This window comes from Marmota marmota, unplaced genomic scaffold, assembly GCF_001458135.2.
Source record: "Marmota marmota marmota unplaced genomic scaffold, marMar, whole genome shotgun sequence".
NCBI lineage: Eukaryota > Metazoa > Chordata > Mammalia > Rodentia > Sciuridae > Marmota > Marmota marmota.
In genome coordinates, this window is record NW_026000185.1 from 26,124,117 (window position 1) to 26,150,579 (window position 26,463).

At 48.9% G+C, this 26,463-nt stretch overlaps 1 long non-coding RNA gene across 1 annotated transcript; it reads right to left on the reverse strand.

Annotated features, from left to right (window-relative positions):
- Nucleotides 1–3,270: 3,270 nt before the first annotated feature.
- Nucleotides 3,271–10,764, reverse strand: LOC125612284. Its single transcript, XR_007342579.1, has 3 exons — nucleotides 9,484–10,764; nucleotides 8,091–8,203; nucleotides 3,271–3,373 (listed from the first exon to the last, which is right to left on the reverse strand). It is a non-coding gene; the product is annotated as an uncharacterized LOC125612284 (long non-coding RNA).
- Nucleotides 10,765–26,463: the final 15,699 nt, after the last annotated feature.

Below are 26,463 nucleotides of genomic sequence, written 5' to 3' on the forward strand. Positions count from 1 at the left end.
TGGCACCCGCATTTCCCAGTTCATCCCTTGACGGAGCCCTGTATGAGCCCCACTTCCATTTTACTCCCCCTGGTCCACCCAAAATAGGCTCAGACTCTCTGTTCCATTGCCCTCTGGAGGTCCCTGTGTAAGCTGGAAAGGAAAATATGGAAGGAAAGGAAATATGGAATCAGTATGATAAATCAGGTGCTGCCATATGTCATAAGTAGAAATTTTAAAGGATAATTTTGGAGGGATGGATTTTGACTTTATCAAAGCAAATTTATATATAACTTTTGGCCCAGCAGTTCTTCCTGTAGTCATAACTATGCTCTTGTATACACACAGGTGTTCTTTGTATAATTGTATGGACCCCTCAAGAATTGGTAGTAATTCCAGAGTCTACCCATAGAGGACGAGTAAACAATGTCTAGACCACAGATCAGGTGGCTCTTTAAAGACATGAATTCAGGGCCCTGGTCCCTTCCCTGTGCCTTAGAGCCTGTGTAGATAGGGAATAGGAATATGGATGGCACGAGGCTTTTCATGGCCTGCTGAGGCGGCTGCCATCTCCTGAGCCCACAGTTCATTAGCATGGATTTGGTCACATGGTCCCACCTTGACACAAGAGGATCTCGATTCTTCTTGTGCATGTGGGGGCAAAGTGGGAAAGTTGCTCTGGAAAAGAGCTTTTGAGGCCATTTGTGAACGAGCAGAATGCATATGGGGAGTGATCTTATATTTCTAGAAATTGCCAGGGTGTGTTCTACCCTGATGTACTAGTTAATGTTTTATCATTATAATGAAGAGTAATATTTTTTTTCTGTTGCTCTGGAATGAGTGCCTTGGGCTCAAGATTGAAGTCAGTCAGAATGCCCTCAGCATTCTCCTATGCTGAAGAGCACCACACCCAAACACCGCCTTCTGCCTCACCTGTCTCAGAATCCACTCGTGTCCAAGTCTGAAGGGGAGGACACTAGGGGAGGAGAGAGAAGGTTGCTGGGACCGCAGGGGACTCCAGTAGGCAAACTCCCTGCATTTCTGGGTGCCTGCCAGGATCAGATCTTGGCCTCTGTCTTAGTCTGTTGTCCATTGCTGTAAGAAATTCCAGAGGCTGGGTACTTTACAGAGGCAAGAGGTTTATTTAACTCCCAGTTCTAGAGAATCAGAGCATGCTGGCCTGTGTTTGGCTCTGGGAAGGGCCTCTGAGGAGGGCATCACAGTGGAAGAGGGATTCAGGAGGCTGTCAGGCTGGGTATATCAACCCTTTCTCTTGGGAACTGACACAGTGCCACCAGACCTGACCTACTCCCAGGGGACAGCAGGGCCATTCCTGAAGGTGGAGCCCACATGACCTATTGGCCTCCCTAATTACCTCCCATGAGGCCCAACTTCTTTTAAATTTTCCACCACATTGGGACCAGACCTCCAGCAGAGGCACCTGGGTGTTCTGGCTGGGAGTGGTGAGCTCAAGAACACCGGGTCACCCAGGGGTTCTCCTCAGAACAAAGGGGAGTTTGGGGGGGTCTGTCATGTGTCCATGCAGTCTGGGGGCCTGTGTGAACCCACGATGTGCCTGTCCCCTGGATTTCTCATGGTGGGAGGCTCCATGCAGCTGAAGGACAGAGGAAAATGGGTCGTGTGCCAGGGACAGGAGGGCGGCGTGAGCCACCCATGCCCAGGAAGCCCATTCTCTGGGGGATTCAGAGGACCATTCTCGTTCCTACAGCTCCTCCCAAAGGACCCCAAAGGCCAGAGAAGGGAACGAGAAGCAGTAGGAGCACCCAACGCACTCTTAACCTTACTTCTCAAGAGATGGGATGGCCAGGTCATCAGAAGGCAAAGAAGATGTCCACTTGGAAGGCTGTGGTGAAGGTTTGCTGAAATGCAGCTAACCTTGGCCTTGTGGAAACCTCGGACTGCATCTACAGTGGTCAATGGAACCAGAAACGGCCGAGGGGAGGCCCGGGAAGCCGCTGAGATCTGGCCACTATTTCCTTCCGCCCCTTTGCTTCCCTCCACCCACCCGAGGACCTGGATCATGAAAGGAGAACCGCCAGGTGGCTTCTGCCCACTCTGAGCTGGTCAAGGCACTGAAGAGAGAATTGCAAATTAAGCAGTAGGGTCAAACCCATCTTCAGGTTGAGGTTTTAGAGAGGACTGGATGTTCAGAAATCAAAAATGATGAAAGAAGTTATTGGCTTTGCCCAAGACGTCCTCCGAGCACAGGGACAGGTGACCTGACAGCCCTCACAGCTGATGAAAACAGAGTCAAGGGTTCTGTCTCACCCCTGCTCCAGTCCACCCTCGCAAGTTAAATACGCTGGACTCGCTTTTTTGAGTTAAAGGGAGTGAGTTTAAAAGCGGTATCTTGGTGACACTCCTGCTTCTCTGTTCTTCCTGAAGCTCAGAAAGCACTTTTTCTCTGGCCTGAGAATATTCTCTCTCCAAATCACCATGGCCCTGTCCTTCCCCCTGTCTGGGAGTCCTTCCCCAGTGGGTTGCAGTTGTATCTTCCGCCTCCCATGCCCAACGCCTGGCATTATTTTTCTATTATTTTGGGGGGTCTAGTGTCTTCTTCTAGATCCTGACTTTTATTTGGCTAATCCGATGTTCTGTCACAGTTGTCCCACTTGTTACTCTTTCCATAATGATCTGATTCTGGCGACAGCGGTTTTCATCTCGGGCTGAGTGGTTTTATCAATGGCCTCCTGGCTGGCATCTTCCCCAGCGCTTAAAGTACCTCCTGAATTCTAAGCCGTGGCCCTATTTGAGGGCTGAGGATTACTTGGCTTTGAATCCTGACCCTGCCATTTAAAAACCAGGTGACCTCAAAGTCAAGGAGAAAGGGATAAACCAACAATTGCAAATACAGGAGGACATGCTCCACGGGAGCAGGAAGAAACGGGCAGGTTTCCTTGAAAGGTTAAAAGAGGCTAGAGGAGGGAGAGGCGGGTGCTCAGAGTTCAGCAGGGTGGCCGTGGAGATGACCGGGTTTGTGTGCTGAGGCACAAGATCCAGGAAGGGGGTGACCAGGAAGGCTCTGTAGGAGGAGTTTAGTGGAGGACTTTATTCTTCAGGCATGGACTTCTTAAGTGCATACCCAGTGCCATGGTCAGTGTGCCCAGGGCGTAGGAAGCTTCAAGATGCTCTTTCCACTTTTCCCTAAATTATTAATATTAGGTGACATAAAGCATTTTCGAAATGCTATTTTAGAAATAAAACAAATGCATAGAGTGTATTGCAGAGTCCAAAAATAAAAATCAGATTCTAAGACAAGCCCGGCACCTACCTGCCATGCACCTGTGGTGGCCCAGGCCAGGTGGAAGGAATGGTTATCAGCCTCCCTGAGGTTGATTTAGTTAGCTTTCTGCTGCTGCTGGGACCAAAAGACCTGATGGGAACAATTAGAAGAGGAAAAGTTTATTTGGGGGGGCTCACGGTTATAGACATCTCAGTCCATGGATAGTCAACTCCATTCCTTGGGGACCGAGCGGGGACAGACTGTCATGGCAGAAGGGTGAGGTGGAGGAAAGCAACTCAGGACATGGCACCAAGAAGCAGATCGAGATATCCCCTCCCCACTGAACAAAATATAAACCCCAATTGCACACCCCAGTGACTCAGTTCTTCGGGCCATATCCTACTGCCTACAGGTACCACCCAGTTAATACCCATCAGCAGATTAATGCACCGATTAGGCCAAAACTCTCACAACCCAATTGTTTCACCTCTAAATTGTCTTGCATTGTCACACCCATGAGCTTTTGGGGGGACCCTCAATTCTAAACCATCACCGAGGTTGACCTGCAGACTCCGTCTATGTCCCTGCAAGTTCTAGGCACAGGCTCCACTCCCTACATAGGCCATGAGGGGTGGCACCCCCCTCGAGCTGACAGTGACGACAGTGCTCTCATTAGGTGATTTAACTGGAACAACCCCCACCCCTTCAAAAGCCACTGCCCCCAACCGGAGACAAGCGAATGACAGTGTTCCCCACTAACACTGATGTATTTTCAATTTACGCCATTGAGAGCGCAGTGGTCTGCACCTTCCCCGGCCTCCAGTGATTAATGGCCTGGCCCCAGCGAGGATCCTAAAAGCAAGAGCCCAGGCAAGCAGATGCGATGGGTTTTACGTTATCATGACTGCAACAAGCTCATCCGCTGGTGTCAGCGCTGACTGCAGGGTTCTGATTATGAAATATGATGCATGTTGGATTTAATGACTTTCTCTGCCCTTCTGGTGAGTTCAGTGCTTTCCAATGTCATTTTCTGTTCTCATCTGAGTGGTAATAAAGGGAGTATCATTGAGTGTGGCCGCTCTGTAACCGCTGTGTGTTTTACAATAAATTGCATTCCAGGACCTTTCTCCCCAGGAGAAAAGTGCACCGTCGGAAGATGAGGCCAAGTCACTCTCTGGGACTCCAGCCCCCACCTCGCTGGGGAGTGCGGTGGAGCTGCCCTTTGTGGGGAATGATTCCCTAAGAATGCTCATTTTTCAAGCAGTTATATATCAAAGGTCAGCTTGGACTGGGCAGGGGATGATAAAACATCTCCAAAGCAGAAATGACTGTGGGCCAACAAAACCCATGTGGGATGGGCAAAGTCCAACCTCACGCATCCAGGAACTGGGAACAGGAAGAGCACAGGCTCAAACCTGGGGAGGGAGCCCGAAAGCCTTTGCATATCTGCAGACTAACCTCTGCCATGATCCCCTGGGAGGGCATCTCCACAGAGGAGCAGGAAGAAGGAGAAGAGGAACAGGTACTGAGGGACAGCTGTGCACCAGTCCTGGACCGGGCTCTCCACGGCACGATGTCACAGACTCACATGGCACTCTTACAAGCCAGGCCTTATGACCCCCAATTTGTAAATAAGAAAACAGGCTCATTCAGGCCCCATGGCATCCCCATAATCCAGACTCAGCCAGGGCCAAAGCCAGGGGTCCAGCTCAAGTTCATCTGACCCCCAGAGTTGGGTTCCATGGACCAGAAACCTGGGGCTCACCAGGGAGCTTGTCAGGGACTCAGATCTCACACTCTGCTTGGTCACTCTAGAGACAGTATGAGAAACATGCCACCATCTCCATGCAGTGGGGCTGGACAGGGGACAGGAGGTTTCCTGCCGCAGGGGGCCACCAGGTCATGCCTCTCTTCAGTGTTCAGAGGGGCTGCAGCATTATGCAGCATTAGCTGGGAAGACCTGAAGCACACAGGTCAGTTGGCAGCACAGGGGTGATGGTGATATTGGGGACAGTGCTCCCCAAACCCTGGAGAGGGCCTGGCAATTGATTTCACTGCTGGTGGAAATAAAGATCCCTTAGTCCTACATTGTACAGTGTCTTCACCAAGATTCTCTAAACAGAAAGAAGAGGATGTGTGTATCTGTGTATTCTACTGAGGAGGGAGAAAGCTTAGACTAGCCGCTTGGAGAGAACTGGGTACCAAGCACTGAGCGAGAAACAGCAGGCTTCCTGTGTGGTTTGGCTCATGACACCATCTGTGCTAGACCAACAGGGGTGGGGGTCTCTTGTCCATGTATCTCCGTGAACAGATGAGAAAGAGGCCTGGACACATAGGTCATCTTCAGCCAAATACGAACATAGTCTGAACCAGAAGCAGAGCTCTGTGTTCTCAGGGCCTGAGTCAACCAGTGACAATGTCTCCTGCCATGCTCGGGGGACTTTCAACCCTCTTCTTCCACATGCTCTGAGAAGGGCTCTGTGGTGGGGAGGACAGCCACTACCGAAGCCATTTCGCAGGTGAGGAGGCCAAGGTCAGGGAGGACAGGGGATGTGCCCGGTACTCTCTGCACTTGAACAAAGTTCACGTGCTAAGCCCTCAGAACCAGTCTCAGTGACCCGAGACTGCCCCCCAAAGGAAGAGCAGCCAGCCCAGGACCCAGTCCCAGGATGCAGGACTATCCCTGTTGGAACACCGTCAAACCCCAGCTCCATTCGTGTGCTTGCTCCAGCCCAGGCACCAGTGGCCTTAACCAGGGGACATCCTACCAGGGCCCAGGGGTCCCAAGGCCTAACCCAGTGACCTGGAACTCACAAGCTAAAGGGTAGTTGTCTTCCCCTCCATTTGCTCTGTGATTTATGATCAAGCCTGTACTTCGGAGGGGCTCACGTATTAAGATAATTATCAGTAATTTTCTGGTATTTGCGAAAGTGTCTGTGGTTGTATAACAGAAAGAAGATACATCGACAAGCAGCAGAGAAGGAGGCCTCACCCGCAGCTCAAGCCCATGCCTCGGCCTTGCCCCTCACACTCCTGCCCAGGCCGCCGCAGATTCCAACTGGCTCTGCCTTTTTTTTTTTTTTTTGGTTTTAAGCAAGACTTTACCTTTTATTTAATAGCAAAATTGGGCAGCAGAAAGTACAGTTTCCATTGTATCATCTGCATCCACAACTGCTGTCTCTCCAATGTCAAAGTCCCCAACCCGAGTGGCACATTTGCCGTAATGGAGGCTCCCGCGCCAGCTCATCATTACTACGTGAGTCCAGTTTGCTCCAGGGCTCGTCCTTGGTGTTGTACATTCTAGTTAAGTTCCGATCGATGCACAGCAGCACGTTTCCACCATGGTCGCACCATAACCAGTGTTTCCCTTTCCTGAACTTTCTCTGTGCTCTGCCTGTGTCCCTCCCTCCCCCGACCCAGGCAATGCCTCATCTTCTTACGGTCTCCGTGGTTTTGCCTTTTCCAGAATGTCCTGCGGTTGGATCCGTACAGTAAGCTGCCTTTACAGACACGCTTCTTTTCACTTAGTAACAGGTATTTAAGTTCCCCAGATCTTTCATGGCTTGACAGCGCCTTTCTTTTTTGCACTGAATTAAATAATCTGGTCTGGATATGCCACAGTGGCTGCATCCACCCACCAAAGGACATCTCCGTTGGTTCCGAGTTTTAGCAACTATGATTAAAGCTGTTATGGACACCCGTGTGTAGGTGTCTGTATGGACGTAAGTTTTCGACTCCTTTGGGTAGATACCAAGGAGCCAGAATGCTGGGTCATTTCCATTAGAGATAACCAGCAGGACAGCCAAGATCACCAAGTCACATGGCAAGTGTGTGCTCAGTTTTATAAGGAACTTCCAAACTGTCCTCCAGAGTGGCCGTACCATTATGTACCATTATGCGCGAGGGTCCCCACTGTCCCACGTCCTCCCCAGTATGAAGTGTTGTCAGTGTTGGGGAATTCAGCCATTCCAACAGGTGCGTGGTCATTGTTCTACTTTAAAAGTGTTCCTACAATTCAGGTTCATCTCTGACTCCAAGTAGCTCCTACCGAGTTCAGGACGCCCGTTGTTCCATACCTTCTTACCTGTGGCTTTTTGCTATTCTTCCCACCTGTGAGAATGCTTAAGGTTTTGCAGAACAAAAGTTCAATCACGAAAGTTAAAATGGTGAGCCCAACGGACATCCCTGTTACCTTGTTATTTACAATTGCAGTAACAAACCCCACATCAGTAGTTAGCCTTGAGTCATTTGCAGTGGGAATACGGCCCAAGACACTTGTCACCTCAGTGTCTAAGTGCTGGATTCCATTTAGATGCTGTAGGATATGATCTGGGAACATTTTGTTCTGCTATGACCAACAGTTTACAGGACCCATGGCTGGAGCTCTGTCATGATTGACAGGTCAGCATGACCTTGAAGATCTGGCTTCCTTTCTAAGGTATTTGGTTAAAGAGACAGCTTCTCTGCACCTCGATTATTACTGTGTGTGTGGTGTTTAACAACCAAATTCCTACAGAGTAGACCTAACTGCTGAGATTTAGTAATGGCTTGACTTTGCATGGTACAGTGGCTTCCTAATAACTGCACCCCCAGACACTTGAATTTCTTTTACTGCCCGGGGGGGAATAAAGGAGCGAGACGCTGACACGCTGAATACATGCGAACCTTGGCACCCTCCGTCTCTCCCACCTCCTCCTGTCACACCATCCCTGAGTCCTGGTGGCAATTGTGGCCATCACAAATGATTTCCATGTCAACCAGTTGTGATTTCATAGTTATTTCCCCTTCTAGTTCATTCTCCTTGGAGATAAATTTTAATAAGCACCAGGACAAGGACAGATGAAGGCCCTCTGAGCGGAGCACCTACCTCTTCACTGGATGGAAGTAAGATGAATGTCACAGGATTTTCCATGGGGGGGGCGGGTGCAGAACGACAAACACCTCCAAATCCAAGACAGCCATTTACCACGCAGACCCTACCTGCAGCGGCAAATGGACAGGAAGCAGTCGCTCAAGATCACTCGATTTCTTAATTTAGCCATGAAATATTGCTAAAATACCATTGATGGTTGCCTCTTTACAATAGACTCGATCACATTATCTACCAAGAAATAGGTCAAAAAATCACAACATGTGGAAAGTGAACTATCATATTTTAAAAGTGAAATTGGCCATATGTGGATTTGCTGTTGAAATCATTTTTTACATCTCTTGACTGATTTCATTACTTATGACATGTGTTCATTAATGTCACCACAAAACAAGACCCTACATCGGAGTTTCATTGCATTGCCCCATGTCTGAGTTAATGTCATCAGATTTGGGGTGCATGTCAGGAAAAATTGCTCCAGCAACCTGACATGACAGAAGGAGTGTGTTTTACAGAAAACAGCAACTGGTGCATGCTATTTTACTAGGAAAGGAGAACTTTCCTGAGTTCCTGCACCTCTAGAAGCCCATATCTAGGTTTAGGAAAGTGGATTTAAGGTGACAATACTCAGTGGTGATGCTATCGTTTGACTTTGTATCAAAAAGGCCCAGATTCAGCCCCCCTCATGAGGGCACTAAGAAGTGGTGCCTTTGAGATGGGATTAAGTCAGGAAGGGAGAACCCTAGTGAGTGGAGTGAGTGCCTTGACCCTTCCTGTAGATAAAGAAACCAACCGCTTAGGGGACTCCCGTGGAGGAGGAAGCCAGCCCTCCCCTGGCACCCAATCTGCCCTCAACTCCACCGTGGATTTTCACATTCAGAATCAGGAGAAATAAATTTCTACTGTTTTTAAGCTGTTCCATTTGTTCTTTATGTTTCTATAGGTGTGCGATACACAACAATGGGATTCATCCGTGCATGGACGTAATTTGCTCTGTTTCTATCCCCGCTCCTTCCCCTCTCCCTCCCCGTGCCCTCCTCCCCTGGTGCACTGTAGTTTATATAAAAGTGGACTTTACTGTGGTACCTTCATACATGCAGGTAGCATGATTTGGTCAAGTTCGCTCCTCAGCGCCTCTACTTTCCCTGTCCCCTCCTTCCCTCCGCCCTCCTCCTCTCCTCCGCTGTTCTCCCTTCTATTTTCGTGAGATGCCCCCTCTTTATTACGCCTTATTTCTCTTTAACTTCCAAGTGTAAAAGAAAACTTTCAACCCGTGACTTTCTGTCCTCCAGTCCCACTCATTTACCAGCAAAGGACATAATTTTGTTCTTTTTTAGGACTGAGTAGAACTCCACTGTGTGCAGACACCACATTGTCTTTATCCACTCACCTGTTGATGGGCACCTAAGTTGGCTCCATATCTTGGCGGTTATGAACTGCGCTGCCCTCTGTGCTGTTTTTGTTACAGCAGCCAAAACAGGTTAAGGTAAAGCCATGTGAATGCCATACACTTGCTAGAATGAAGTTCCAGATTGGAAGAGATCAGAGGGAACACGGATATTTTAAAGGCACAGTCTAATCAGAAACACCTGCAGCAGGGAAAAATGCTAAAGATGATTAATATCTGGTAAACACGGAAGAGGAATTACAGAACTGTTACAGAAATGGACCAAACTTGAGCTCACCAAATACTGCTGTTGCTGCAGTGTCAATCTCTTAACAAATGGCTTTCCCTCTCTGGGTGTCCTAGTGTACATTGGTTTGAAAGGAAAGCATCTGAGAATTCCATTTTTTTTCCTTCCTGTCCCCTACTTCCTCCATCCACCCAAGTTATTTTCTAGCCCCCCAACACAAGAGCCTCCCTCCCATCTTGGGCCTTTGAAAATGCAAGTCAATTGCATGTGTGGTGATAGCTCTGCGTATGCTTCCTGAAACTCCGTGAGGACATGGACTATTCTGTATTATTCCCTGTTTTAGCCCCCATACTAAATACATAAAATGACTCTGTCCTCCGGCTCAGGGTGGGTCAAGGAAAACATATTTGCTGAAGAACAAATGAATCATCAAAACCTCATCATCCTGCAGGATGTACAAATTCACTGAAATTTCCCCCCCAAATTTTTCTATCAATCTTCCATCTCTTGCACACCTACATAATTAGTGCAATGGCACAGGTGAGACCCAAAGGAGCATCGTCAAATGACAAGAATTCATGACCAAGGCCAAGTATAAAATAAACAATGAACTTCTATGAGAACAGAATCAGAAAGCCTGACACTGAAGACACATGCCAGGAAGAGTCACAAGGACCTTCAGGTTGTGTACTGACCTGGTCAAGATGGAAGTAGTATCTGGCTTGTTACCTGGAATATGAGGTCTGGCATTTAGGAGCATTGAAGGGAAAGATTATCTCTGTGAAAATCTACCAGGGAGGTTGTTCTTGGATCTGGAAATACAGTTAGGAAAAAGTTGATTGCCATTAAAAAAAAAAAAAAATGAGAAAGATCACTGAATGTGGCCAATGCATCAGGTTGGTTTACTCAACACCCACTCTGACCCCAAGAAGCCCCCCCAAACTCTAAAGACAGGAAACTAAAACTGATTTTCCAAGATTCTTTTGCAGTTAGGTCATGGGATTCGTGACCTGCTAAGTGGATGTTCATCTAGGACACAGGAGGACACACACCTTGTAACCAAGAGGCAGAGCCTAGGGTCTTTAGGATGGTACAGACGTTTGGTCATTTAGAGACCTTCAGCTGCAGCTTCAAGGTCATGGAGTGAATGGGTCTAGGGGCTGGAAGCAGCAGCCTGGGTTACTAAGTTGGCACCTTCTCTTTGCAGAAGGGGGTGAGGAGCCCAACTTGGCAAGCGCTCCCACCAGGCCATGGTGCAGATCTAGGTGTTCCTAAGAAGCTCCACTCGGTCATTTAGGGCTTTACCTGCCAGTGTCTCTGTAAGCTAATACTCTTTATTTAACCTTTTCCTGCTCAAAATTGCCAGGGTGGATTCTGCTGACTGCAAATGAGAAAAAACACCCCCTCACATTTGCAGAAAAATTAAGGACGACTTGGACTAGAAAATCTTCCATCTCTTGCAGATGTGATTTTGTGATTACCTTGAATTTCTTTCTTTCAATCTACTTCTTATTCACTCCCAACAGTGAAAACCCAAAAGAAACATTCAAGGAGGGTCATGTGTTGATTTTCAAGGTAATTTGGTGGAGGGATCATGTGCCTGTGCTCATGAAACTTCAGGGCAGAGAACATCGAAGAGAAAACTGGTATGTTCCGTGGAAGAGGCCAGACCAGCCAATCCCTGGGGTGGGGCTGGGGTGAATAAACACGCCAATTAATTATTTGATAAATGAATGATTAAAAAATTAATGTTGGATCTATCAATCAGTGACTATCTGCTAAATACCAGCAACACGTCTTACTATGATTGAAACCAAAAAGAAAGATCCCGTCAACTCTTTTCTCAGGTAACATAGAATATATTGTACAAGAAGAGAAAAGCCTATTAAACATTAAAGAAACACAATATGGAGTACTATGCATACTCCATATTGTGTTTTGGTGAAGGTCTTGTGCACCACGGATAGTAACCACTGGAAAAGACCCCAAGGAACTCAAGATAATTTTCTTAAATCTGGGCAAAAGGATACGATCTTGGAAAAGAGAGGACAATGGAGGACATTGCAAGGACAGGAAATGCATAGGATGGACATGGGTCCCTGGAGGCCCTGGAGTGGAGGGAAGGATCCGAGTTGGAGGAGGGGGTGTCTGATTGAAGGAGCCAGGAAGGCCTGTTGACCCCCCGGAACCTGGCAGCTTCTGGATTAGGAAAGGCAAGCCCTGGAAGGTCATCTAACTCAACAACCAGATTTTCTACAACTTAATCTTCTGTCATCACAGGTGTGGTTTATAGAACGTGGCATAAAAAAACAGATTCAGCTTTAAAAATCTCAGGTAAGAAAATCTCAGTGAAAGATCTTGAACAAAACCAAGATACTAGCAACAGCAGTAAACAAATTAGTAATTAGATTTACAAGCCACTTCTCCCAACCCTTTATCTTACAGTGAGCAAATTGGGTTCAGAGAAGTAGAAGGACTTCCAAAAGCTACACAGCCCTGGCCCCAAGGCTCAGAACATCTGGCCTAGGTCTCTACTGCAACCAAGAATTCCCCAGCTCTGCTTGGTGCACACTGAATTTCTCTTGCTATGCATGAAATATGTTAATAACAGTGTTCTCTCTCCACACAGCGCTTCCCAGAGGAATAATAGATCATGGGAAGAGAGAGGTTTGCCATTATGGAGGGACATTATCATTTTTATACAAATGCTAAAACAATCCTGAACTCTCAGCCTGAACTAAGCTACCTTAATCTTACCTGTGTCTCACACCTGGGGAAACTAGGTTTAGAAAAACGAGTGGAATCCGTTTCAAGTGTTCTATCTTAAGCCTCTCAGTTCGCACTCAATTTGTTTTATCACATAGTGATAGGAATTAAAGGCCTTCGCTACAGTTTAGGCAGCTTGCCAATACCTATTTCATAGCAATAAAATATGTACAAATTAAGGAATCTCATGTGGAAAATTCATTCAACAGCTTCAAAAGCCAAATGAATGGTAATTACTTTGAACACAATGTGGCGGCAATCAAGCGCGATTGGATCATGCTTTTAAATGTACGTCTACATTTTAAGAACTAAGATAATTATGAATTATGAAAATAACTAACAGAGACAATGGCGCAGCGAAGCTGTTGTTTATGAAACATGAAAGGGACATTTTCCGGGGAGCAGGGGAATGAGCCATTCCCCGCACCTGCCAGGGAATATTGAATAAGAGACAGTGACAAAGTACAGGCTGGGATGGCTCTTCCCCATCACTGCGCCGGGGACGGTTCCTGCTGAGCCCCGGTGTTGCAGAGGCTGGCGGTGGGGTGGGCTGGACTGGGAGGAGTGTGGAGAGTCCCAGTTCCGTGCCCGACATGGCACGGGATCGAGGGCACATCCATTAATCTGCACATCACGATGCCATGGAGCCATGTTAGATGTAGGAATACGAGTGAAAATCTTCTCTGGAGATCAGCTGCCAAACCCTCCTTCTTTAGACAGAGAACTATCTCTTTTGATGGGGCCTGTGAACCGGGGTCTCACGTGGCAGTCTCTGTCAGATGTGGGACCCTGAGGAGGTTATGGGGTGAATCAGCTGCAGTGTGTCCAGGGTCTGTGCTATGAGGGAGGCGGGGCCTCTTGGAGACCGGGGCGTGAAGCAGTGGCCAAGGTAGACGATGCTCCCCTGGAGGGGTGCAGGTGGATGTCCCGGGGGAGCCCCTCCCACAGGGAGCCCACGGCAAGGTCTTGTGCCACGAGCAGGTTCAGGGCACTTGGGAAGAGCAAAGAGGCCAGAGCTGCTGGAGCGAGGGAGGAAGGATGGGAGAAGAGACCAGAGGGCAACCAGGCCAGGGTGCTGGGCCCTCAGAGCGAGTGCATGCTGCCTTTCAGCTTGGGTGGCGGGAGGTGCAGGGGACCATGAGCTGAAGGAGCTCGGCTCTGGGTGTTACCAGGACCCCTCCGACTTCTGAGACACAGAGACTCGGAAAGGAGCAACCAGGTGAAAGCCCAAAGCCCAGTCAGAAGGACGTGGCAGGCCAGGTAAGAAATGATGGTGGCTGATAGCAGGTGGGGACAAGTGGTCAGATTCAGGATTCAGAGGGAGATGTGGGGGGCATTCAGCAGAATTTGTTGGTATGAAACCTACCCTCCATGCAGCTGAGAGTCAGAATAACCCCAGTGATTGATACCATCTTCCACAGTTACAAATGTCAGTGAGTCTATTTTGTTTCTTTATTTTTATGTGGTGCTGAGGATCGAGCCCAGTGCCTCACACATGCTAGGCGAGCACTCTGCCACTGAGCCCCACCCCCAACCCCAGCCTGACACCTTGTGTTTTTAATTTTCTAATAAAGCCCCAAATACATACATACATTAAGCAGGCTTAGCTCCAGTATTTTCTGCTTCTCTACCAATAACAAGCTCTTATTTGTCAATGAAAAGTTCATCATGGAATTTTACTGAAACAATGTAAAAGAGTCCAGTTTTTCAAATGGCAACTGTCTTATCCTGGTTTTATTTTTCCAAGAAAGCAGAACAAAGACTGACTGTGGCCACCCCAGCCCCCTGCACCCTTCTGACCCAGTACCTGACCACAGGTGGAGGAGCAGGCCCAGCTGAGAGCAGCCAAGTCTGGCCAGATCAGCAGAACTGCCATTTAAATGAAGGAGCCATTTAAATAAATGGTTGTGATCTTAAGCAACTGAAGTTGGAAATATTTTGTTATATAGAAAAATCTAACTAGTACAGAAGCAAAGTCAGAACAAGGTAGTTTTTCATGTCCATCACTGCTCAAGGGAAAGTGGGAGTCCTATCCCTTTGGGACTTGTGAGAGCCCCATAGGAGGAGCCTCAGAACTGTTCACCTGGATCAGAGGGAGACCACTCACTCCTGGGTCCACGTCCTGCTTGGTCAGGGATTGCCGCAAAGGGGTCAATGATCTCACACCTCCAGAGGATCCCTGAGTGTGCCCCAGGCTGCAGCATCAGAGAGGCCAGATCAGGAAGCAGAACTCGAGTGCACCCGAGTCAAGGCACAGCGAGTTACCCCAGGAAGCGGGTCCCTGGAAGTAGCCCTGGTCCTTTGGGAGTCCTCCAGCATGGAACTGCAGTGAAGCCCAGTCCAGTGCCATGAGCAGAAACAGACAATATTATAATTTTACCACATTTTAATACATATGCTAAGAGTATAAATAATTACATGGAGATGCTAGATATGATTGATTATTACACAACAACATTAAATATCTCAACCTATCTGTGAACCATGTCTGAATTTCTCCTCTGTTGGGTGACCAGATGGAATGTCCATGCCGTCACAAGCGTCTGTTCATGGAGAGGTGGGGACAAGAAGGTCCAGCCTCCTAGCTCCTGGTTCTTACTTGTGCCCTCCAACTTTGTTCCATGCAGTTCTAAACGGTCTCCTTCCATCACACAGTAAGCGATCCTTGCCATGTCTGCTCAGCCTCAGGACTGACTCTGCATCAGAGCATCTAACCCTCAAGGGGTGACTTCACTCGGAGAGCCGCTTGCTATTCTGTGGCTGTTCGGTCTCTATGGAGGCACAATAACATGCCAGGAAGTGATTTTTAAACAGCAATCAGTCCTCTGCCACAGAACAGCTGGCCTGGCTACAGGATCCTAAGTCTGCACTGAGACCTCCCCAGGGAGCTATGGGGCCTCCACGCTGGGGAATCTGCAGGGTGACTTCCGCCAGCTTCCCTCTACGGCAGAGCTCACCCTTCCTCTTGACCCCACTCAGACTTGCAGCCGCATGAGTACCCTTAGGACCCCAAGAAATGGATCAGGACGGTGTTTTCAATTGCAGCTTATGCTGCCTCCAAAACCCACAGAGCCACCAAGCACACTGTCTCTTTCTGAATGGTCAGGGCCACGCTGTTCGCAAACAGCCCCTCTGTTCCAGACAACTGAACCCACACACAGAATGTGGCGGAACCCCGACTTTCCATAGGCCAATCTTCTAGCAACCTGCATTATACTGGAGCACCCAGAGGACTTGGCACCGCCTGCTCAGTGGGTCCATATAGCACCATTTTATTGCTAGGGTGAACCGCTGTGTGTCCCAGGGCATGTCATGACGATCAAGGTCCCCGTGGACTATGTTCTCACAGAGGAGAGTTAACCCAGGGCCAGTGGCATGTGTATGGCTGTCCTTGCTCTGTAGAAGTTTCCTGCTTTGGTTTTTCCTTAAGGATGCCAGATGCTTGCTCTGCTCCAGCGAGCTCTCCACGTTTAGCCCAGCAAGTGCAATTGGGCTGGCGCTGGCTGAGGCTGAAACAGCCACTGTCACCCACCATAATCCAAATGACTTCTGCTGATGGGTTGACGGGTGTGATGGGGATCGCACCTGCATCTGTTAACCCCTTGACCTTGACAGTGACACCTGTCCCTTCAGCAGCTCTCGGAACTCCCTTTGGACGAAGACATCCTCTGTACACTCACGATGGAGTTGCACAGTCTTCCCTGGAAGGACCTATCCACACTGTGGATGGACCACAGACCACTCAAGCTGGTTTGGGACCTCTGTGGTGGTAAGAGCCTTTAGGAAGGTCGGTGGGGCATCTGAGTGTCACCATCACTGGAATCCCAGCAGCATTAGCTTTCTGAGGGCAGACTGTCATTATTTTTTTTAATTTAATTTTTTGTTTTCTGATTGTGCAAGTTGAGTGATACCTTACACAAGTTCCTATCTACCTTTTTCCTAGGCATGTGCTATGGTTTGGATTTCCCACCAGAAATCTCCTGTGCTAATGCAGGAATGTTCAGAGGTAAAGTGATCGGATTGCAAGAGCTGTAACCTATTCAGTCCCTCTTAATCTGAATGACTGGGTGGTCACTGTAGCAGGTGGGTCACGGCTGGAGGAGGTGGGTCACTGGGGCGTGTCCTGGAAAGGTGGAACTTCCCTGTGTCCCCTTCCCCCACCCCTCTCTGCTTTCTGACCCCCTCAGGAGCTGAGCAGTTCTCCTCTGCTGGTCCCTTCCCTGTGACGTGCTGCCTCACCGTGGGCCCAGAGCAGTGGAGTCAGCCGTCTATGGACTGAGACCTCTGGAACTGTGAGCCCACATAATCTTTCCCTCCTCTAAGGTGATCTTGTAGGGAATTCTGGTTACAGCGATACAAAAGCTGATGAACACAGCGAATCATAGCCACTGCCTTAGATCCCTCAAGGTCAGGTGCACTGATTGCTAAACCAGCTTTATTCCCCATTATATTATTTCTGCCTCACCCTGTCAGTTAAATGTCACCCTCTGGCCTTCGCAGTTCTGAGATCCTCCTCCCTCATTGATACTAGGGCCTCAGTCCCATGGCAGCATTTCCTGCTACCAACCCCAGCTGCCACTAAACCTCCCAGAACACTTCACCAGCACATTTCTTACTCTTAGTGAAGGAAATGACGGGGGAAAGTTTCTCGTAAGGGGTTGGATTTTCTGGACTCACAGAATTAATCTCTCCAACATTGCCGCCTCTCTCAGCCTTTGATTGCCAGCTCCATCCTCTGCCACAGGAGGGGTGACAACTCCAGGTCCATGACCCATCGACACATGCAAGCTTCCAGGATGCCTCCTGGCAGTGACCTTGCCAGGACCTTCACCATAAGCCATGGGAAACCCTTATTCATACCTCAGCTGAGCATTCTGACGCCCCCACCATCACCACCTCCCCTCCTGGTCTAAAGCTGCAAGTTCTTCTGCCGTGATCCTCTCCGTATACTCTGGCCAAGGTTTGAAACTCTTTCACTATTTCCTTCCAAGTAAAGAGTAGCAGGGTTGAGCTACAGCCTGACCTTGGTGGCTGGTCTGAAGGAGTGAGAGACAGAGGGTGGGTCACACAGTGAGCAAACGCCTTCTTAGGAGGTGGCTTCCTGTGAGCCTTTTGCAGACCTCCAGACAAGGGACGGGAGCTCTTCTTTATCAAGGGGAGCTGCTTTGCCCTCCTGACCCACAGCAGAACCAGGTCCCAGGATTCTCAGGATACCCAGTGAATGCCTCATCCTTGGGCACATCTTCCCCTATCAAGACCCCAAGTTTGACAAAAGATAGGCACCAGGCTTGTGCACCGTGTTCTTTCTCCGATCTCTGTGAAGTCCCAGCCCGATTTCCCTCCACCTTGTCCAGCAGCTGAGAGAGATGGAGGTCTCTTTGAATGCTTCCACAGAGCTAGCTGATGTTTTCTCATGCCCTGAGGAGGTGGCTGACTGATCTGAGTCTTTCATCCTGTTTCTTCAAGTCTTTTTAATGCTGTTGACAGAAGCCAGGCCACTCCAGAAGCTTCATAAAGACCCCGACCATTGTTCTCTGTCTTCCAGTAGTGAGATACCTGGGGCAGTTAACCTAGAAAGAGAAAAGAATGTGTTCTCCACTTACTGACCTTGGGTTCTAGCCCAAAGTCAGTGTCTCTATTGTTTGGGCTTCTCCTAAGGGTGCTGGATGGCATTGGTGGGAAGCATGTGTAGAGCAAACTGCATACACACATCATGAGCCAGGAAGCAGAGACAGAGAGAGAGAGGTTGAGCTGGGATCCCGCAGCCCCCTCCCAGGGCACACCTGGTGTCCTAAGGATCTCCCATAAGGCCCCACCTCCTAAAGGTCCTCATGGCCTCTCAGGAGCACCAGCCAGAGGGAGCCTTCATACATGGAACTTTGATGGTCTTCTCTATCTTCCAATCACAGCACCCATACCTGGCCCCCAAAGTCTTACCTGCATCTCTTAATGCAAAATGCCTTAATTCCATCCCAAGAGTCCCAAAGTATGACTCGCTCCAGCATGGCTCAAAGTCCAGCTCCAAACTCTCCACTGAGACTCGAGTCAAATTCAATTGTGAGACTCTACCGAAAAAGAAAAAGAAAAAAGAATAAGAATCTTATATACTTGTACCATACGATGGTGAGTCAGGTACGCGATAAATATTTCAAAGGGAGTAACAGGGGACAGAAAGGAGGGATCCACTCAAGCAAGACTGACACTCAGCAGAATGAGTATTAAATCTCCAAATTCCAAGTGTGACACTCAGGGCACTGTGGCACATGTGGGCTCCTGGGGGCTTGGGCAGCCTCACTTCTAAGGCTTTGCTTCTCTGGCGAGAAGCTGAGCCTCATGATCACCCCCTTGTGCTGGCTCTGTGTACTGCCCACAGCTGCCTCGGAGCGCTGCCGTTGCTGAGCCTGGACTCCACTCCTGGGAACTCGGGGGCAGTGGCACTCCCAACACCACAATGCACCACCGCACTGGTCACGGCTTGCAGGGACTCTGACTCCATGATCCTCTGCCTGGACTCCCCAACATTCCTTTGAAACCTCAGTGGGAGCCGCCACAGCTCCATAACGCTCGCAGTCTGCATGCCTGGAAGACCCGCATGACGTGGCTGATGCCAAGGTCTGCCATATCACCTGAATGAGCTGTCCCTGGGCCACAGGTGCAGCAGTCTTGAAGAGACTTGACATCTAACTGAACATGGGGAAGTAAATCCTGAGGTGTCTGTGAGTGTGCAGGGCACCCTGGGGCTCTGACCTGGAGAGCCTTTGAAATGAATTTGCATTTCTCCAAAATGCAAAATGGGTGGGATGATCTTACAGATGTCTGAGAGGCCCTCTTTTCCTCTTTCCTAGTGTCCCAAGGCAGAGGATCTGTCTTCTCCCCCTCATGAGTCTTTAATTTCTTTAGCAACCTTAGGGTGCTCCCAGGTTGGATGCACCTGTACAAGGGCTTCTTTCCTGGCCAGGCTGCAAATTGGTCAAATCCTTATGCTCGGCCCCCTTTTTGCTTTTAATCCTCCCTGCGAATTTGGCTAAGATCACTCAGTGGTATCCATGCCACAGCCTGAATGCTTTAGCCTTACGCTTAGCCTTCCAGCACGGGCAGAGTGCACACAAGTTCTTTGCCACCGAATAACAAATGGGGCCTCAGATCTGATTCCAATAGAATCCTCATGGTGAACTTCCCTGAATGACCCTCACTGCTACATTTCTAATAGAATTCTGGTCTTCTGCGCTCCTACCAGAATCTCCCACTAAGCTCAGCATAGAGTATTTTAGGCTTTCTCTGATGTCTTCCTGCAAACCAATTTTCTAAAGGCTCCTCCACGTCTTCAGCTCTGGCTACAGTCAATGGCTCCCATTCCTCAGCACCCCTCGGAAGTCAGCCCAGGCTTAGGCTTCATTGAAACTCATCTCAGTCCACCATCAAGGAGTCATTATGAGGCTTCTATAGGCCCAGGGTGGTCAGCGCCCCACTCACCCCAGCAATGGTTGCTTCCAATTGAGGGGAGGTCAGTATCTGAATCCCATCCCAATCCTGTTTTCTAGAGACTCATCTGGGGGAAGCGTTGGCTCCATTCCTTCAGACAGTACAACCTGGGACGGGGACTGTGTCCAGCTGGTTGTGGTTATTTCCCTACGTTTTAGTGGGTGAAGAGTAGGGCTGGGAAGATCAGATCAAAAAAGGAGAGAGAGCAGACATAGGGGAGAACTTGGGGACGGTCCTCTCAGGGGCCACCTGGGGCTTGATAAGCTCTGTGCAAAAAGTCCTCCAGTGAAGCACAAAAAGGAGCCCCCACCCCACACCAAGGAGCCTCTACTTTCATTTGCAAGTGCTGACCCCCAGAGCAAGACTCCCCGACGACTGGAGTGTGTGTGTGGTGGACTCTGGGGGTTCCCCCTCCAGGGCCCCGAGACAGAGAGCAAGTGCAAAGAGGCTCATGTCACAGATCCCCTGTGGGACACTGGATTGGGGCAGCACTGGCTGGAGGGAAACTGGAGCAAGGGAGGTGAGGTCAGGCCCATCTCTCTGCAAATGGCATGTAGAAGAAAGACTCTGTGGTTTTGGAACCTGTGCTTTGACAGAGGCAAGATGGGAGCGTCATCTGTCTTCCTGCTCTGGGCAAATGGCGCTCCGTCCCTCAGGGGACTTCTGGGACATCATGTGGATTCACCTTTTGACTTTTCATGGAGGAGAGGAAACCAGAGTACTTACTCGCCAGCCTCTCTCACTGGGAAATTGTGGGTCACCACTGGGGAGTCAACTCCTAGCACAGACACCTTGTCCACAAGGTCAAGATCTGCACGCAGTCTGGTGACCAGACAACCCCTGTAGACATGTAGGAGGCCATCAGCAGGTGGAGACCTCTCCAGGTGACTTACGAAGTTCAAGGACAGGACACCAAAGATGTTCCTACATTAATCTCTGCCTCATCAACCAGTACTGGACAGGGCAGGAGGCCAGGCCAGTTGGAGTGACTAGTTCCAATAATCTACCAAGTCTTCCAGATCCCTTTGGTGATCTCCCACATTAATGAGCTTCTGTTCAAACTCTGTTCCCACTAAAGTCACCTCTAGAGCATCTCTCTGATGTATCAGAATTTCGTTTTTGAATAAATGCATATGCTTTCCAATCTCCCAGTCCCTGGGCTGTCAGTAGTTTTGAAGTTCTCTTGTAGAACTACCGCTTTGAGCCTTTGTGCAGGAAACGGCCAAATAAATGCTCCAATTGCTGAGAAAGAACAGACACGCAGGCCGCACAAGACATTATCTTAAAGCCACCACAAAAGACCTGTTCCTGCTTTATTAAAAGTGGCAGACAATGCCGGAGCTCTGGAGCGTGGGGCCAAGGAGCTTGCAAGGGCAATCCGCCACCGTTCAGCGCTAATAGGCGACGAGTTCTGATATCCCAAGAATTTCTAAATGGTGACTGCTTTCCCTTTCCCACAGAAGATACCCAAATTGATTCTGCTGACTTCAGGCACAATGTGTGAAAACCTTGACGGACAGAGACACCTAAGGGCTAAGACATCTGCCAAGCGATTGGTTAAACAGCTATTCATTTTGAAATATATCTTCGAGGAGCAGAATAACAGAGGGCCACTGTAGTGTGCCGCCCATTAATTACACAGTTGACAAGAAAATTACCCTTCAGATCAACATTAGTGGAGACTTGGCTGGAAGGGGGGAGGGCGGACCATGTTCGCCAGGGTTATCTGCAGCCCTCCTTGAGCAAGTCCCTGTTGGCTCAGGAGGGCGTGAGGTGGTGTAGACAGTCAGCCCTCCCTACCTGGGGCTTCCACAACCACGGATCCAACCAACCCTGGATGGAAAACAGGGTCAGTCCCTGTGGTAGTTCCATCTGTACCAAACGTGTAAGACTTTTATTCTTGCATTATTCCCTAACAATACAGTATAACAACTGTTTACATAGCATTCACACTGTATTAGTGATTATAAGTCATTTAGAGATGACTCAGACCATATGAGAGGATTATGTAAGTTCTGTGCAAATATGATAGCATTTTATACAGAGAACTTAAGCACTCTTGGGTTTGAGTATTCACGAGGGCCCCAGAGCCTCTCCCCTACAGATACCACGGGGATGGCTGCATATCATACATAACATGTCACCAAACTAAAAGACCAGCCCAACAGAAACTCCAAGGATCCTCTGACCTGATTCTTCAAGAACCAGCCAGTCAGGTGGCATGTGCGAGAATGAGACCCCCGTGGGAGATCCTGGGTCACCTGGGCATGTTTATTGAGCCTCACATCCCTCGTCCACAAGAGGGGAATTTCAGAATGTCATCAAGGACCATTACAAAGGGTAAAGGAGGACCCAGGCAAAGCACCTAATGCATACAGGAGCTCCGGGACTGCTTCCTGGGGGACCTGGTCATAAGGAAACCCAGGAGACCACCTGGCTGGGCACCTTCTCCTCCCACCTACTGCCATGGAATCCTGCCTTAGAGAGTGAGAGTGGTATCTGCCTCTCTAGAAAGCAGGGTCTGGGCACTGTCTGCTGCTGCTCCCCAGCCCAGGAAGCTGTGCCCCGCTCCAGGCCCACCTGTCGTGAGGTTGCAACCCCCTCATCTCCACCCCTCCACCCTTCAAGGAGACTGGCTGGCTCCTCTGAGTCCAGGTCAACTCCTGGCTCCCATCTCAACCTCTACCGACAGAAGTTTTGGGGAAGCTGGGCACAGTGGCACGTGCCTGTAATCCCAACCGCTTCATACAAGTTCCAAGCCAGTCTCAACAACGTAGCAAGGCCCTAAACAACTTAAAGAGATCTTGTCTCTAAATAAAAAAGGGCTGGGGATGTGGCTCAGTGGTTAAGGGCCCATGGGTTCAATCTCTGTTGTGTGTGTGTGTGTGTGTGTGTGTGTGTGTGTGTTTTCAGAATTTTTGTCATTATTTCATAGAAGACAATATAGTGGATTTATTTATATAATATGCATACTGCATTAGATATTATCAACAATCTAGAGACGGCTTAAGTAGATGGGAGAATATGTGCAGCTTATATGTAATACTACACCGTTTTATGTAAGGGACTTGGGCATCCGTGGATTTTGTTATCCTTGGGGTCCCTGAATCCAATCCCCCATGAACACTGAGGGAGGCCTATGTGGGATTTAAAGATTGTTGAAGGTTTAGAAAAGACAAAGTCTAGGCTAGGTCCAGGCTTCTCTTCTGGGCCAGTGGACAGACAGGGTGCCATTGTTAGACCACAGCTTATACAAGTATTTCCTAGTTGGACAATCATAATAATTCCAGTTATTTTAAATTCATATTCTGCCAAATTTCCACCCCTTTATACACCTTCTCCATGTGCTCAGCCAGCTTCAGTCTGAGAGTTTGGCTACCAACACTATTTATATACTAAAATGTATTCACTTTCAGTTGAATTAAAACAAGGTGGAATTTTTTAAGAATTCAACTTTGCCAGGGAATCTGTAGAAAACCCAGTTATCATGAAGACCTGCAGAGATTGCTCACAGCACACCTGGCAGGTTGCGAGGTGAGAAGCTCTTCCCTGGCTGCTCTCAGCATGTCCACCGCCCACCGCCCTGTTTCCTGGCCTTGGGTGATCGCCTACCATCTGGTCCTGCTTCCCAGGGAGATTGGGGCAAATTAGCACTCTGTGAGGGCCAGAGCCGGGAAGGAGGGAATCAGACCCGAAACACTAGAACACCTACCCCTGCACTGCTTATGGCCCAGCCACAAAGACGAACTACTGAATGTGCTGGTCAGCTCTTCATCCTTGTGATCAAAAAAACCTGATGAGAACAACTCAGAGGAGGAAAAGTTCATTTTGTCTCACGGATTCAGAGGCTCAGTCTGTGGCTGGCTGACTCCATTGCTCTGGGCCTGAGGTGAGGCCCAACATCATGGTGAAGAAAGCTACTCAGCTCATGGCAGCCAGGAAGCAGAGGAGAGAGAGGGAGAGAGAGAGAGAGAGAGAGGGAGAAAGGGGGGGAGAGGGGGGGAGAGAGAGGGAGAGGGAGAGAGAGAGAGAAGGAGAGAAAGAGAGGGAAAGAGTTGGGAGAGGGAGGGAGAGGGAGAGGGAACACTCTTCTCATCAAGGTCAAAGGAATGCACCCAGTGACTTACTTCTTCCAGCCACACAGTACCTGTCTGTAGTCACCACCTCTTACAGCAGTCCTTTATTAATTCCTCAAATGGATCAATCCACTGACTAGCTTTCAACTCTCATCCTCTAATCACTTCACCTCTGCCCATCCCTGTGTTATCTCACACCTAAACCTAACATTGGACCGTTCCAAACAAGGTGAAGCAAGACAGAAGCTGCCCCCCAAGGTTGGAAAAGCAAAACAGTCAGAAGAGAAGGCTTAGTCTGGGAAGCAGGCGTGAAGGAGGGAGTCAGAGGACCAACGGGAAGTCTGCAAAAGGAAGGAACCGATGACAGGTTCCAGTGGCAAATGTCTTCTCCATTCAACCTGCCAGAAGAGGCCCGGAGTTAGAGGTGGGAGACCCTGTCCTTGGAGAATGAAACCTTCCAGAAGTAGAAAGAGAAAGTGGCAGGTCTACTGAGGGCTGATTGTGGGCCAGGAACGTGACTCGGGCCTTTCCTTTAAGGCTTCTGGACTCTGAGGTACAGACCATTTCCCTCCTGGATCAAAGGAGGAAATGAGACTCCGGAGGGTCACTTGCTAGCTGAGCTGGATGTCAGCACAAGTTGCTGGCTTCTAAAGTCCTGTTATTTATATTAGAATTTTCTAGCTTCTCTGAACATACCTGGCTTCTCCCTACCTCCTGAAGAGCTATTTATGTCACACTATGGCTCAACCCTGGAGTGAGACATGTGGCATCTCAGAACATGAACAAGTGGGGAGAGGAAACTGGGACCCGATGAGTCAGGGGCTGAGCCCAGACCCACCTCTACTTCTGCGGAGTCTGGAGTAAAAGTACAAATGGAAGATACACACCACCCCCTAAATGTAGGCAAATTGAAGTTAAGTTCAAAGCCTGCCGAGCAAGATAAGTTCTACCCATTTTTATTGACAAACAGACTTCAAAACAACCTGGAAAAAAAACAATTTAGAATTGAGAGCTCTTGAGTTTCTTCAGGCTCAATACTGAATGTGACATTCCAGAGCTCCTCCCTTCTCCCCCCTGCCTGACTCTCCTCCCCATTCTGGGCTGGAACCTGCCTGGCAAAGCCTCGCACATTTGTATGCACCTAAGCTCTTCCCACACCCAGTGCACACAGCCAGCCCCTCCTGTGCATCCTCCTGCAACAGAGGTGGAGGCCAGCATGGGTCCCAAGCAGGATCGGGGCTGTTGAGGCAAAGAATTCTCACTTCTCAGATACCTGGAGCATGGTTTATAGGGAAGGTAGAAATTCCAGGTGGGCACTTCCCTTTGACCTGGTGGGCTTCTTGCTGGAGTATGAGAGACAGGACAGAGGCCCTCCTGCCCAGACCTGAGACTGGCTGGATCACCTAGTACACACAGTGTGAAGGGACTGGTGAGCTCCAGGTTGGCTCAGCAGGGTCTACACAGAGGAGGTCAAACCAACAACCTGGTCAGCTTGCCACAAAATACAAAAGGCATCCCTCCTCCTGGCCCCATTATTGTGGGATCTATAAATAAGAACGAGGGGGTTTCAATCCTCAGGGACAGGGTTCTATCTAGGCCGGTCAGAGCACAATTCAGACCTCTACTCTCATGATGAGCTGAAGGTTAAGTGCTGAAAGCTAGAACTCACACTTATTCCCAGAAGGAGGCTAGCAGCAGGTGATACCAGAGGGCAGGTAACAATAGGTAACAGCAGACAGGAAGAAAAATGCCAGGCTTCTCTCCTCCTGGCAGAGTTGAAGCTGCTGGTCAACCTTTGTCCTGGTCAGGCCTGGCTCAGGAACACACTGAGCCCGATACCATTGTGAAGGGCATCAGGGATTCTAATCAGAAGAGACAAAGGAAGGCATTGATGGATCATTTCCCCATTAGGAGTGACAATATAAACTGAGAGAGGGGCCGGGGTGGAGGCGGCCCTGCTTGCTCAGCACAACTCCCCTCAAAGTTAGTTTAAAAGGAGAGGAAGCAAGCTTGCTGCTGACAGCTGCTACGGAGGTCTTCCAGGTTCTGTTAGACACGAAATCCCTGATGCGGGGTGAGGAGGGGAAACAGGGCTAGCTAAACAGACATCCTCTGTGCTAATGTGTCAGGGACCCAGCACTTCTGCAATGTAAATACATACTCACTTTTTGAAAGAGAACATAATTTGTATTACCAAGCCATTACATGTGATTTGCATTTGGTCATTCATTTGGGATAGGTAAATGTGTCATGAAATTTTTATACGGCAATACTTTGCCCTCAAACCAAGGATTTGAGGATCATCAGACAAAAACCATGGAATTCAGACTTAAGAAGTTTGGTTGTGGCTCAGATTTTTCCAATCAGCTACTTTATGTGTGTGAGAATGTCATGCAAATTGTTTGACCACGG